Genomic DNA, 12,505 nt, shown 5'->3' with positions numbered 1-12,505 from the left:
GGGAAAAAAAAGAGCAAAACAAACCCAGCGCATATGGACCCTTCCTGTGCAAAATGTGTTCAGATTCCCACAGTGGTATGGAAAAGAAAAACCTTAAATATGCAGGAGCAATCCCATGCATTGGGATCCATTGTGGTCCATTCCTACATGGATGGGGTGAAGAGAGCAGTAGGACTTGTGAACCTTTCCCAACATGCATGGTGGAAGGAAGATTGAGCACTGGAGCACATTCTGTAGTACTGAGGAGAGTAAATCTGTATCTGCTTCTACAATATCATGTGTTACAGACTGAATGCCAGCTTTTATCTCTCTACTTGTGGTCAAACATTCAGCAGCTGATCATTTGTTTTTTACCTATGGTGGTGTTATAAAGATGTAGAATACTTAACTCAAAGACTTTTACACTGGTGAAAATAACTGCTGTGAGCAAAAGCACTGATACACCATCAAGGCTGCCTGAACAGGGCACACTTAGGCATTACAATACTCCTTCTTGACATGCAGTAGCCTGCTTAGATCCATGTTATCCTTTCTGCATAGCTATTAAAATAGTCTTTATTTTTCACCACAATGAGCAAGATGGACTCCTTCACTCTTTGAGACATGTTCCTTGGTTACTTTTTCTCATTGTGTGTTGAAGATCCTTTTTGGTAAGTGAAGGTTTAAGGCAATGACAGCCTTCTGAAAAATAATTTTTAAAAGAGCATTAATCAACAGTTTTGGTTTTGCTGAAGGTCTTTTATATAGCTTTTTCCAGCACTGTAAAAAAACCTTTATTTTCTTTTGTAAATGGAAATAGATAGTCTTTTTGTCTATATTTTGCCCTCTCCCATGCATACAATTGCAGTAGTAATTTCCTAATTTCTTGCTTATCTTTTTCCTCTACAAACATCCTGAATATATGCAGTCAGAACCCAGAGTATATCTCACAAGAGGAGCTCTAAAATATCATTTCATAGGAATGAAGGAATATTTTAACTCTGAGATACTTCTGTTTTGATGGGATCCCCATTCTTTCAGTTGTATAGCAACTATATTTGTGTTTAAGCGTAATAATACTATAGTAAAGCTGAGTGGTTTCAACTCCATTGTCAGCATAATGTTTTGACATTGTACATCTTATTTATCTTCTGCTTTGCTAAAGAGTAGTTTTTAATTGACAATTTGTTCACAAGCAAGTGTCTTAGTTTAGTAGCCATTGTCTGTTGGGGCTGAGAGCAATTGCCTGCTAGTCATGAGTACGCTGCTTAGCTGCACAGTAAGTGAGAAGGGCAAGTCTTCTCTGATGAAAAATTTGCCATGTATTGGTTTTGGTTTGTTTTTTTTTTTTCCTCTGAGTTGCTAATTGAAGCTTAGCAGTAAAAAAGACCAGTTTCACTGTGATTAGTGCAAACTCTCACAGAGACCTATACCCACTTCAGAAAATTTTGCTAGTCTAAACAACTTTCTTGGCTTTTATTTTCTATTGCATCAGATTAATAGCTTTATTCTATTTCCCTAAATTGAAATACACACCAAAAAAGTAGGGTAAACAGTTTCTTTTCAGCCAATGACTAGCCATGTTTGTATCAGCTAAGCAAAATACTACCCGTTAATGCTTCTAGACTTAGTTTTGCACACTACAGTACTTTTTTTTATTATTATTTTTCATTTAGACAAGCAGGCAGAGTGAGTCTTCTGAAATACATCTAACAGAGATTACTTTATAAATTAATTTAGCAGAGTTGTCCCAAATTTGTTAAGGACTCTAAGATGGACATCCCTGATGAAATATTCAGGAGAGATTTATTGCTCAGTGAAGTTCTCTACTAGTCATTACTGTGTGGTAGCTCTACTGAGACATAAAATATACAATATGAGATTTTCATGTAATGCTTCAGCTTCACTACTCTTTCTCTAGAGCTTATTTCACAGCAGCTTGTGCAGAACCATTTTGAATAAATATCTACTCCTGTGTTTGCATAGCCAATTCACATGAGTATGAATGAGAAGAACTTATAATTTTTCTGCTGGTTACTGCACTTGTGAGGAGTACTTGTTTCTATCATAATTTTTTTTTTTTTGTCTCTGTAGGATTTTAAAGTATCAGTTCAGCAGCTTGTACACATGAGCAAGATGGTATATAGTTTGCATTCTGAATAATTCTAGGCAAATAAATATTCAGATGTCTTCGCAGAAAGGTGTCTCTGAGAGGAAGAGCACCTGGTGTAATCCAAAGTGACACAGGGAATGCAGTTACATGGATGTGTCAGTTGCCTGTTGTCCAATTGGCACAGAAAGCTTAAACTTTCTATTACAGTTCTAGGATAATTATGCAGCTCCCTGACATGAATGGACTTGGTCACTCCCAAAAGAGAGCATGTTTGCTGTTGAAATAAAATGCAGTCAGCTGCTCTTGGATTCTATTATTTAAGTCTGTCACTGAAGGCATGGGAGAGAAATTGTAGATAAATTATAACTGCCTTCATCTCAGGTTTGTAATAATAATTACGCATGGAAGTACATGAAGCAGAATGATTAATTTTTCTTGTTATTTCTCAAACTTCACTCTGAACTTGTGCTAGGGAGTGTTTTCCATGAGCTATCTGCAAATGGGTGTCTGGTAAATAGTTATTTGGGTTGGGATGGCAAAAGTAACCAGCTGTGATACTAAATGGAAGCATTTGAATTCCTTTGGGTGAAGTTGGCTCTACAGGCTGGTGTGTCTTAGTTGTACTGGTATAGTGACCTAGCTAAGATCAGGAGGATTTTTTGCTTTTTGAATTACAGTAGAATATTTCAATAATAAATGCTAAATGCTTGGCCAGCTGAGGACTGACCAAGGTTGAGAGCTTGTTCTTAAGGACATTGTCCAAATTCTTAGATGACAGGCTTGGGGCAGCAACCACATTTCTAAGGAACCTGAGCCAGTGCAAGACCATCCTCTCAGTAAAAAAATGCTTTTTAATGTCCAGTCTAAACCTTCCCTGGCACAGCTTTAAACCATTCCCATGTGTTCTAACACTGAACACCAGGGAGAAGAGATGAGCACCTTCCCCTCCTCAGGAAGGTGTATAGGGCAATGAGGTCACCCTTCAGCCTCCTTTTCTCCAAACTAGACAAACCCAAAGTCCTTTGCTACTCTCATAAAATGTTCCTGCCCTTTCCCCAGCTTTGTAGCCCTCCTCTGGATGCATTTGAGTACCTTCACATCCTCCTGAAATGGTGGAGCCCAGAGCTGCACACAGAACTTCAGGTGAGATTGTACCAAAGCTGAATACAGTTGGAGAATGGCTTCTCTTAACAGACTGAATTATGCGTGGAGAAGAAAATTTTGATCACATCTTTACAACTGCAAAGTAAGGACCTTGCCATTATAGCATCTTGTTGAAATGATTAAGTTACAGACATATCTAGTCAAACCTCAAAGCCTGGTTAGATATTAGCTCAGACCAGGTTGCTCAGGGCTTTGTTCAGTCTTGAAAATTTCCATGGAGGGTGATGGCACAGAATCCCTGGGATAACTGCCTTGTTACCTGCTGGCTTCACAGAGGGTAAGTCCCTCCTCACAACCAGCCTGAACCTCTCTTGTTTCGGTTTATCCCCACCACTTCACACTCTCCTGCTATGCACCAGTGTAAAGGTCCTGGCTCTGCCTCTTCCAGGATCTGCTTGCAGGCCCTGGCAGTTTGCCAGTGAACTGGAAGATGTTTGAAGCACCGTTTATTTCACCTTTACATTGAACAAGATGCATTGAAACATCCCTGAGTATTTTTTATTTTTAAATCTCAAGCTTCAGATTTTATGGTAGAAATAAGCATGCAGTATTTTTTTTTTCTTCCAAGCTCCGGAGTGTGTGTGAAAGAAATAAGGAAAAACCCAAACCACAACAAACAAACAAAACTGAAGAAAACAAAATCAAAAGTCAAAAGGTAAGTTTTTTTTTTCTTGGATTTGTAATTCCATTCACACTTACATTCAGTCTGGATGTGAAGTGTGCATGAGAGGCTGTTGGTGAAATGCTTCTCATAAGAGATATTGTGTTCCCAACCAATGAAGTCTTAATGCTTCTGCTTACATTGGGTGTACCTGAATATAAGGGTGACTCTAAAATTAGGATCTCAAGCATAGCAAAGTAAGATTTATTTTGTAGTTATTTACATTTGAACCCTCTAGATCTGTTTGTTCCTCAGTAAAAAATATACAGTCAAATAAGGTATAACATTAATTTCAGTATTGAAGTTTTTATATCTTTGTTTATAAAGAGTGGTAGTAAAAGCAGAGTGAGACAAATTATTTTATGTCACACACCAGTGGCTGACTTCCTACATCTCTTTATATCAGCACTGGGTGTGGTATTGTGAGTTTTTGAATTAATTTAGTAAATTCAGTATCTCTTGGATGAGTTTGGTATATAGCTTAACATTAACTAAATGAAGATATGAAACTGTGGGAAAGCAAAATAGTGACATATAGAGACCCTACTCTGATACATTTTAATGTGGATTTGAGTCTTAGATCTTAAGCTTACCCTGCAGCAGAATCTGGCTGATTTGCTCACAACCTTCCCCCTTCACCAAAGTGATACATGCACTGTGACCATGTTTACTCAAGAATGCTGAAATGTGTGCAATAAGTACTGTAGTTGAACATTTGTGAGTTCAGTGGAAAAACCCTAAAATTCAACATTTAAAAAAGATGAACAAATTATTTTCACAAAAAGGCACAGCAGGTGCCTCACTGTCCTCATCTACTAACTCAAATCTTCATGCCTGTTACTGAACACACAAAACAAGCTGGGCTATCTTTGATTATTTGATTTGTACAAAGAAGTTCACTCATTGTGTGCACACACCAAAAGACTGGAGCAATGCAAACAGAGAAGATGTGTGTCAAACAGCCCTCACCCTCTTAATCATTTCAGTGGAAGTAAAAATGGGGGGCTGAAACATGATCTCACTTCTGAGCAGCTGGGCTTAGACCTGGATGCTGATTGTTTAGATGTCCTTGAATGGAGGTTTTCCTTCCAGTCTTCAGCTGGCTGCAATTATATTTCTATCATCTTATTTTTAATATATGCTGATTTTTAATTTTTAAAAAATCTTACTAAATATGAAAGCAGAGGCAAGAAAAAACATCTGCTGTAGAAAATATTCTGAATCACAGTTTAGAGAGTTTATGAATACTGTAGGCTTAACACTTGCACAAAACTGTGTGGGTGGCACACTGTTAAGTGCAGACAGTGGTGGGAGACTCCAGTATGGAAATCTTTTTTTAATGGTTGTGAAAAGATCAAAGAAAAATTATTTGGAGAAAAAATGCTTGATTTGGAGGGAGAAAATATCATGTTGAACACAAATTAAATTATTGTATGGATTTGGACAGATATGACATGATTAAAAATCCATGTAGTTAATCCACCAAGTTTTTAATAGAGCTCATTACCATCATGTAGCAAAATTCCTGCTGAGAACTTTGGGCTGATTAAGTATTAACCTATGGATAGAAGGGATTTGGCTTTTGTTTCTAAAATCTAGATTTCTCATGCTATTCAATGAACCAGGAAGGATTTGAAAATTCAGCCATGTTTTTTCTTCACTAGTGAACCTACATGTTTTTGGAAGCTGTTGCCATTTTCAGCTCTTTCATTAGTGCTTCTACCTGGCTTTAATGTTGCTATGTCTACCAGCTGGGTCTCCAGCTAGGGCTCAGGATATAACAACAGAAAGTGAGAAATGGAGGATTGGGCTGAGCAAAATAAATAGAAGAATCTTACAGAATGTAAAAGAATGTACTTGTTACTAGAACATTATTCTGATTTGCAATATAAATGCCAGCTAATATGTGAGTTCCATAGACCTTCCTGCCAAATATGTTGGACTTGGAAAAGAAATTTTCCTGCCAGTTGCTGTATACTTAGCCTGCCTGTCATTATCTCTCTCAGCTTGTTTTTTTTCCCCAGTGATTGTGCATTTTACAGAAATACAAAAGACAAGCAATTTAAAAGACTTTTTGTGTATGAGATACTCTACAGGCAACTTACCTGCTGGAAATTAAGTGATTTTGTGTAACAATTTTCTCCCCTGCATATAACATTTATGCCACAAAAATCATGATTGTGGAGATAGAGTTCTTATTTACTGATGCATTAATTAGAGTGAATAAAAGCATAATTTTCTATATGGTTTAAAGAAAGCCAAGAAATTTTTAATAAAAATAGTTTCTTTGCAGCAAGGCAGTAAATTTTATTTTCTATCCCTTTAAATATTCACTATTTAAATATCTTCTTTCTCATAATGAAATATGGACCCTTTAAAACATTAATGAACTTATATTGTGGGAAAATGCACTCACGGAACTTGAAACATCTAATTGAAATTAATTTGAAATATTGAATTTATTTCTTATCCTCATTTTATATACTAGCTGTATATGTACAGACATAAAAAGAAATTCTAACCAAAAATAGTATTTTCTGTGTTTTGAAAAAGTAGCATAAACTATTTGGATACCCACAGATTTTTCCACTTCTCTTAATCAAGAAATGAGTTAGTGTTTCTTTTTCACAAAATGTTGTAGCTCTGAAAATGCCATATTTTTAATTGAAAATATATAGTCAAACACTTCTCATCTTCCTACACTACAGACTTCACTCTTATACCCATTTCTGAGCCAATCAATACAAGATTTGTTTACTGCCATTTAAGTAAAAAAAAAGGAGACAATAAAGGACCATATCTTTACCATATCTTGAATTATTTCAGGAATCTGAGCAGACCCACTATTTTATTGATATTTGCAGCAGTTTAGTCACCAAAATATGATTATGAAAACTTCTGTCAGAGCTTTCACATTGACACAGTGCTGAACTATCTTGGACAGATCATGCCTATACTGAATACAAAAACCACTTGATATAGTCAAAGTAATATAGGGGTGAGAAGATAATATTCTCTGCAGCAGAGAGCAGGGGTGCCTCTACATGCCATGATTTTGCTCATTTGAGTAAATGTCCTCTAAAATAACTAACAAGGCACTTCAGTTGTAATGCCAGATGTGTCTCCAGGCCAACAATGTCCATGATCTGTGCACCTCATCAGACACACCAGCAAAAAGGGGCTGAGCAACAAGGGAATGTCACCTAATGTAATTGCTGGCTGGGTTCTTGGATCTCCACAGACTTCTGGCATTGTTCAAGGGGAGAGGGATAGTCTCCCAGTTAGCATGTTAGAGGCAGGGGCTCAGGGGCTGAGGATTCCCCACTGTAAAAACCTGCATTTTCCTGTCAGCCCTAGAAAGTGTAGGGTTATCTGGTAGAGATAGGACCCCAAAGGTGAAATATACCTATATGGATTAGCAAGCATCCTGCAGCAGGAGACCCTGACACACCGAGAGCCCTGAGGGCCTTGTCAGCAGGTCACAGGAGAGCCGGGCCATGTGGCAGTCCCATGCACATGAGATACAACCTGACTGCAGGCAGCTTAGGCAGTACAGGAGCAGTTCCTCTAGGCTTTCACTGTAGCTATTTGCTAGATTGGCTACTGCTATATCTCTTATCTCAGGCACAGGTTGGGTCCTGGAGACATTTGACATGTGCCATGAGGCAACTCTTTTTTTCATTATACTGCCTGCAGTCTTTTCTTCTAGGTAACTGCTAGAATTGCTAATTTAGTTTTAAGAACCTTCCTAGTGGAAACAAAAGAGCCAGAATTATAGATGTATTCTTTATGTGTATTGCATACTAGATACTGTGGCCTGCAACCCACCTACTTATGGAAGGCCATCCACAAATCAGCTCCGAAGTCTCTGCTAGTTTAATTCATAAAGTCCATCAGCTGTCATGATTTTTTCATCACTTGTTTTCAAATTATGGTACTTCTAAGAAAAGTGAAGCTTCTGAATCTTGTTTAAGCAGTGACTTGAACACCTAAACATTTTATTAGTTGTGTGAAGTAGAACAAGAAAGTGTCAAACATACCAAATGTAGTCTTCTTCAGATGTTTTTTATGTTTCTGAGGTTCAGTGCTCAGTTTATGTGGCAATGCTGAGTTCTGGCAGTCTCCTCCAGACTCATTTCTCACAGCTCCCTTGGGCACTATGCCATGCTAATGCCGCATTGGTTGTGACAAGGAGATGATTTCTTCAAGAAGTGCTTTTTTGTCTTTGTGGAATAACAGAAGTTACTGTAGATCAGCAATTCATCAGGCTCCATTTGCTATATTTTCAATAGGCTATCTTCAAAATAGACTAAACTAGTATAAGACCCTAAAGGATCCCAGGCAGACTGATGTCAAATTTTCTGCCAAAGAATGTTATTTAATGAGAGTTTTGCTGTTTCACACCATAACATGGTTAATTTTTTGTAGGTGTGATGAATCCTGATCTTCGAGTGGATTAAATTTGTGTCATGGACACCATGGATCAGAAATTGTTCCTTCTGGCTTAGAAGTAAAACATTAAGGAGAGGATTTCATGTAAATCCTCACTTAAGGGTGATAAAGATTAAAATGAGTTTTTATTAGCATAAATCTCTCAGTCCCAGTTCCCTGGACCTTCACAGCTGCCCATAGGTACCTTCTTCTAAGAAACAGCACTGAGAGATTTTTCTTAATTCATTGGAATTTGTTGGGACAGCCGACTGTGAAAAGCAAATCTGCCATGACTTTAGGCTATGTGGTTCCTTGAGCAGAGAATTAGAATCATTGTGCATTTGCTAAGTGCTAAGAAGGTGCTGTAATACTTAAATCTTGTAAAATAATCCTAATCTTTCTTTGTTTGATCTTTCCCAACTCATATAATCCTTCTTCTGTTGTTCTTTAGCTGAAGTTCTTTATTATTGAAATTAATGCAAATTCAGGTATCAAAAAAATAACTAAGTATTATTCAGTGCTTTCATAAAATTCAATGGAAGGTGTAATCAACCAGTGCTCTTGAAAATGAAATTATGCTTCATTAGAATTGGTAGCTAAAATGTAGTACCTTTAGTTGCACCATGAATCCAAGCTGGATATTTAAATAGAGGCTGGACACTGGGTGTCTGTGTGGCATTTGTGCTTTACAATTTTGGCCTCACAGCCAAAGACTCAGGTCTGAAAATGTGGAGAGTGTTCTTGGCTGGAAAACTAGAATTAGCTTAGTTAAATATCTGGAAGTGGGCTTCAATGTTAAGATATCACAGCTTTGGTACAAAGTTGTATCAGTATTAAAACAACACTAATGATACTGAAATGTTAAAGAATATTATCATTCTACCACACAGAGAAGTGCAGTATAGTCATGGCCATCTTATGGCAAGGTAGTACACTGAAATAGGAGTGTCACTGCTACAATCCCATTTATGGTTAGTTTAAATGTGCATTTATTCCTGACTTAAGGCACCAAGGGTAGTATACACACACACACAGAGCATTTGCTAGTATTTGCAGAAGCCTCAAATTTTATTGTTAATTATAGACTAAAAGATAGTATTTTATTCTGATCAAAATCAGCATCTCTGTATTAGCTTATGCATCCTAGTACATATTAGATGTATCTACTAATGAAAAATAAGGCATCAAGACTTTTAGCTGGCCTAAATGTTGTGGATTTTTATCTTTCTGGTGTACCTAAATTGCCCTCTTCACTTTTTACTTAAATTAGTTATAAAATTCTTTACATATATAGCTGGTGGAGCTGTGTTGAAAGATAGCAGTGATAAATGAAATCATTGGTGGCTTTTTAAGGTAGTATTTTTTTCCTAAGGAACTAAGATTAAAGCCTTGGCTTTCAAGTGCCCAAGTACTCTCCTCTTCAACCTTGCTCCTAAAATTTGGTTGATCTTATTTATTGTGTTAATTCTCCTGCTTCTAAAAAGAAATGTTTTTTATTGAAGAAATGATTTTATTAAAATCATGATCAGAATTTTTATTCCCTTTACAGAGGGAATTGTGGAGTTGCTCCATCCATTGTGTTAAAGTATTATACATCCCAAACATAATTTTATTTTAGGATCAGATACTTTGTGACAAATTAGACTGAAGACAGCATTCCTTCTCAGTTTAAAGGGTTTTTTTTTATTTTATTAGAATGATCCTGTGCCCTTTGACTCATGCTAGAGACCTCCTGTTAGTTCTCTTATGGGCAAAGATTCAGGGCAAAACCGCTGTAGCTTAATGCTGATGTTGAATAGCTTGGCTGTTAATTACACGTACCTTTTCATAGTGACTTTGATGGAAATAATCAAGGTTCTTTAGACAGGCCAACCTAATAAAATATTATTTTAGGTCTGATCACTCCTGTGGTTATGGAGAAGGAAAAACACATTTCAGGCTCCCGAAAGCAGAAGGGAAAATGTCTGTTTTCTTGGAGTTCTGGCTTTTCAAATGAATTTGAGAAAAGTTGTGTACTGTAAAGAATTCTGTTTTAATTGGCTCTAAACATTAAGGGTTTCTTAAAATTGTTTCCTTCTCCGTAAGACATTTTAACAACACCAAATGATTTAAAAAAATAATAATTTTAGGCTCTGTCATTATAGATGGGTGGATGGATGACTATCTGTCATTGCCTATGACAGGCACCTACTCTTACCGAGCTGTCAGCCTTGTGCTTTTAGATTATTGTTTGCAGGAAAGACTACAGTTGTAAGTGAGCTCTTACTGTAGAAGGCTGAAAAGAAGGTATTAAAGCTCTCTTCCCGCAAAGCTGAGGTTTCATGTGACAGGGTATTAAATAAGTGCATGCAGAAAGTACTGGACACAGTTTTGAATATTAATTTTTGGAGAGGAATATCGAAGTACTGATGTTCCCACAGACTTTGCATGTGGTTTTTTAACATGTAATTTTTGTAGTCATTTGTGGAAATTTTATACAAAATCTGTGTTAGTTACAGTTGGTGGCTTTTGTGAAAGCTACAAAAGCCAGTGAAAGGACCTGTACAAAGTGTAGGAAAAAGGAGAATCACTTACCTAGCTGTTTAGAGCCTGTGTATTGTAATTATTATTACTTCCTCATTTTGGCAATACACAGAACATTAGTGGTATAGAAAGTTATAACTGGATTTTTTAAAAATGTAAATCACCTTAAAACTGAATGTTGGTTATCAGCACCTAAATCCTGGGCACTAAGGTTTCTTATCAACTGTGTAAATTCTTAATTTTAGGTGACATACTGTAGCTCAATGACCACATGTGATTTAACTCTCATGCTCTGACAAAGGAGAGTGGACAACAGACTACAGCAGCTCCAAATACTCAAACCACAGCTGCACTTTAATTTTTCAAGGCAAAAATCATCAGGGAGAGGTGTCTAAATGATGTACAATACTCTCCTGGTCCTGATTTTACAGACATGCTGCTTTAACTGAAGCTACTCAGAGTTTTACTACTCATGGAAGAAAATTCTGTCTATGAATCATTTTCTGGTTTATGCCTGACTGCCTCTGTATATAATTTCACAGTATCCTGTTTATACCTGTATGTGGGCCCTAGCCTGTCCTTCATGGTTGAGATCCATGGAAATATATTATGGAATCTATGTGAGCTTCTGGAAGTGCTTAAAAATCTTTATAAATTGCATTTCCTGCATAAATTAGCTGTCTGGTCTGCCAAAGAAATATCTCACCTTACTGCATGTTTTATTTAGATCTAAACAGAATATGTGTTATTCTAACTGTCAAGGAGGAACACAAGAAATTACCCCAAGAAAATGATAAAGAAGTTTCGGTTAACCTCCCCATCTCCTCCCCACCCGCAATATATTAAAATTGTTGTCTTGGGTTTTTTTTATAATACATAATACAGGTGACAAGCATGAGTTAAAATTTATTAAATTTTTTGCAAAAGAAAGAAGTGTTTAGAATAGTTTTGTCTGACGTTTTGAGTGAATTGAGTGTGACATTAACTGTTGGAAAGCAAGAAGAAATGTAGTATGCTGATGAGAAAGAGACAGAATTCTTTATTCTCACATTATGGTGTGGGAATATTTTGCTAGGAAGTGGGAACCCTTAATCATGGCTGGTTCCTTGTCTTGAATGACAACCCATCTGAAAAGAGTGTTCTGGATATTATAGTTCTGACTCTTGTAATCAGCATTACCAGCATAAGCAAGGGATTAGGATGAACCCAATGGCTATGAAGATGGAATAGATGGACAGAGAAGTAAAAGAAGTCCAGGACAGAAACCTTTTCAGCGGTTGTATGAGACTGATGTCTTACTTTGGTTTTTCTGCTATATAGAGGACAAAGCAAATGTGATTTCAATCAATCAATTGTGAAAACACATAAAGTATTTTTATCATTATCTAATTACAGTTCGAAACCATTTTAATCATAACTAAGATCAGTTAAAAGATGATAAATGTTGAGTTTTATAGTTATAACAGCAGAAATTAGTCCTATGACAGATATGATTTTAAGATAAAAACTTATGATGAAGATACTAAGAATCTCATTAAATAGTTGCCATGTACCATCAATTCTGAAGCATCTTCAAAAAATTAAAAGGAAGAAAGAGGGCATAAATAACATTGGTGCAGGACATGTTACCCCAC

At 36.6% G+C, this 12,505-nt stretch overlaps 1 long non-coding RNA gene across 1 annotated transcript in view; it reads left to right on the top strand.

Moving 5' to 3' along the window:
- LOC127059864 (uncharacterized) overlaps positions 1-12,505 on the top strand; it is a 105,595-nt gene that overhangs the window by 62,222 nt on the left and 30,868 nt on the right. The window contains exons 3-4 of the long non-coding RNA XR_007778167.1: positions 3,152-3,235; positions 3,825-3,911. This is a non-coding gene — a long non-coding RNA (uncharacterized LOC127059864). The remainder of the gene's footprint in view (positions 1-3,151; positions 3,236-3,824; positions 3,912-12,505) is intronic.

This window comes from Serinus canaria, chromosome 8, assembly GCF_022539315.1.
Source record: "Serinus canaria isolate serCan28SL12 chromosome 8, serCan2020, whole genome shotgun sequence".
In the NCBI taxonomy this organism is placed as follows: domain Eukaryota; kingdom Metazoa; phylum Chordata; class Aves; order Passeriformes; family Fringillidae; genus Serinus; species Serinus canaria.
The sequence above is the reverse complement of the archived record's forward strand: the minus strand, read 5'-3'. Positions and strand labels throughout refer to the sequence as shown.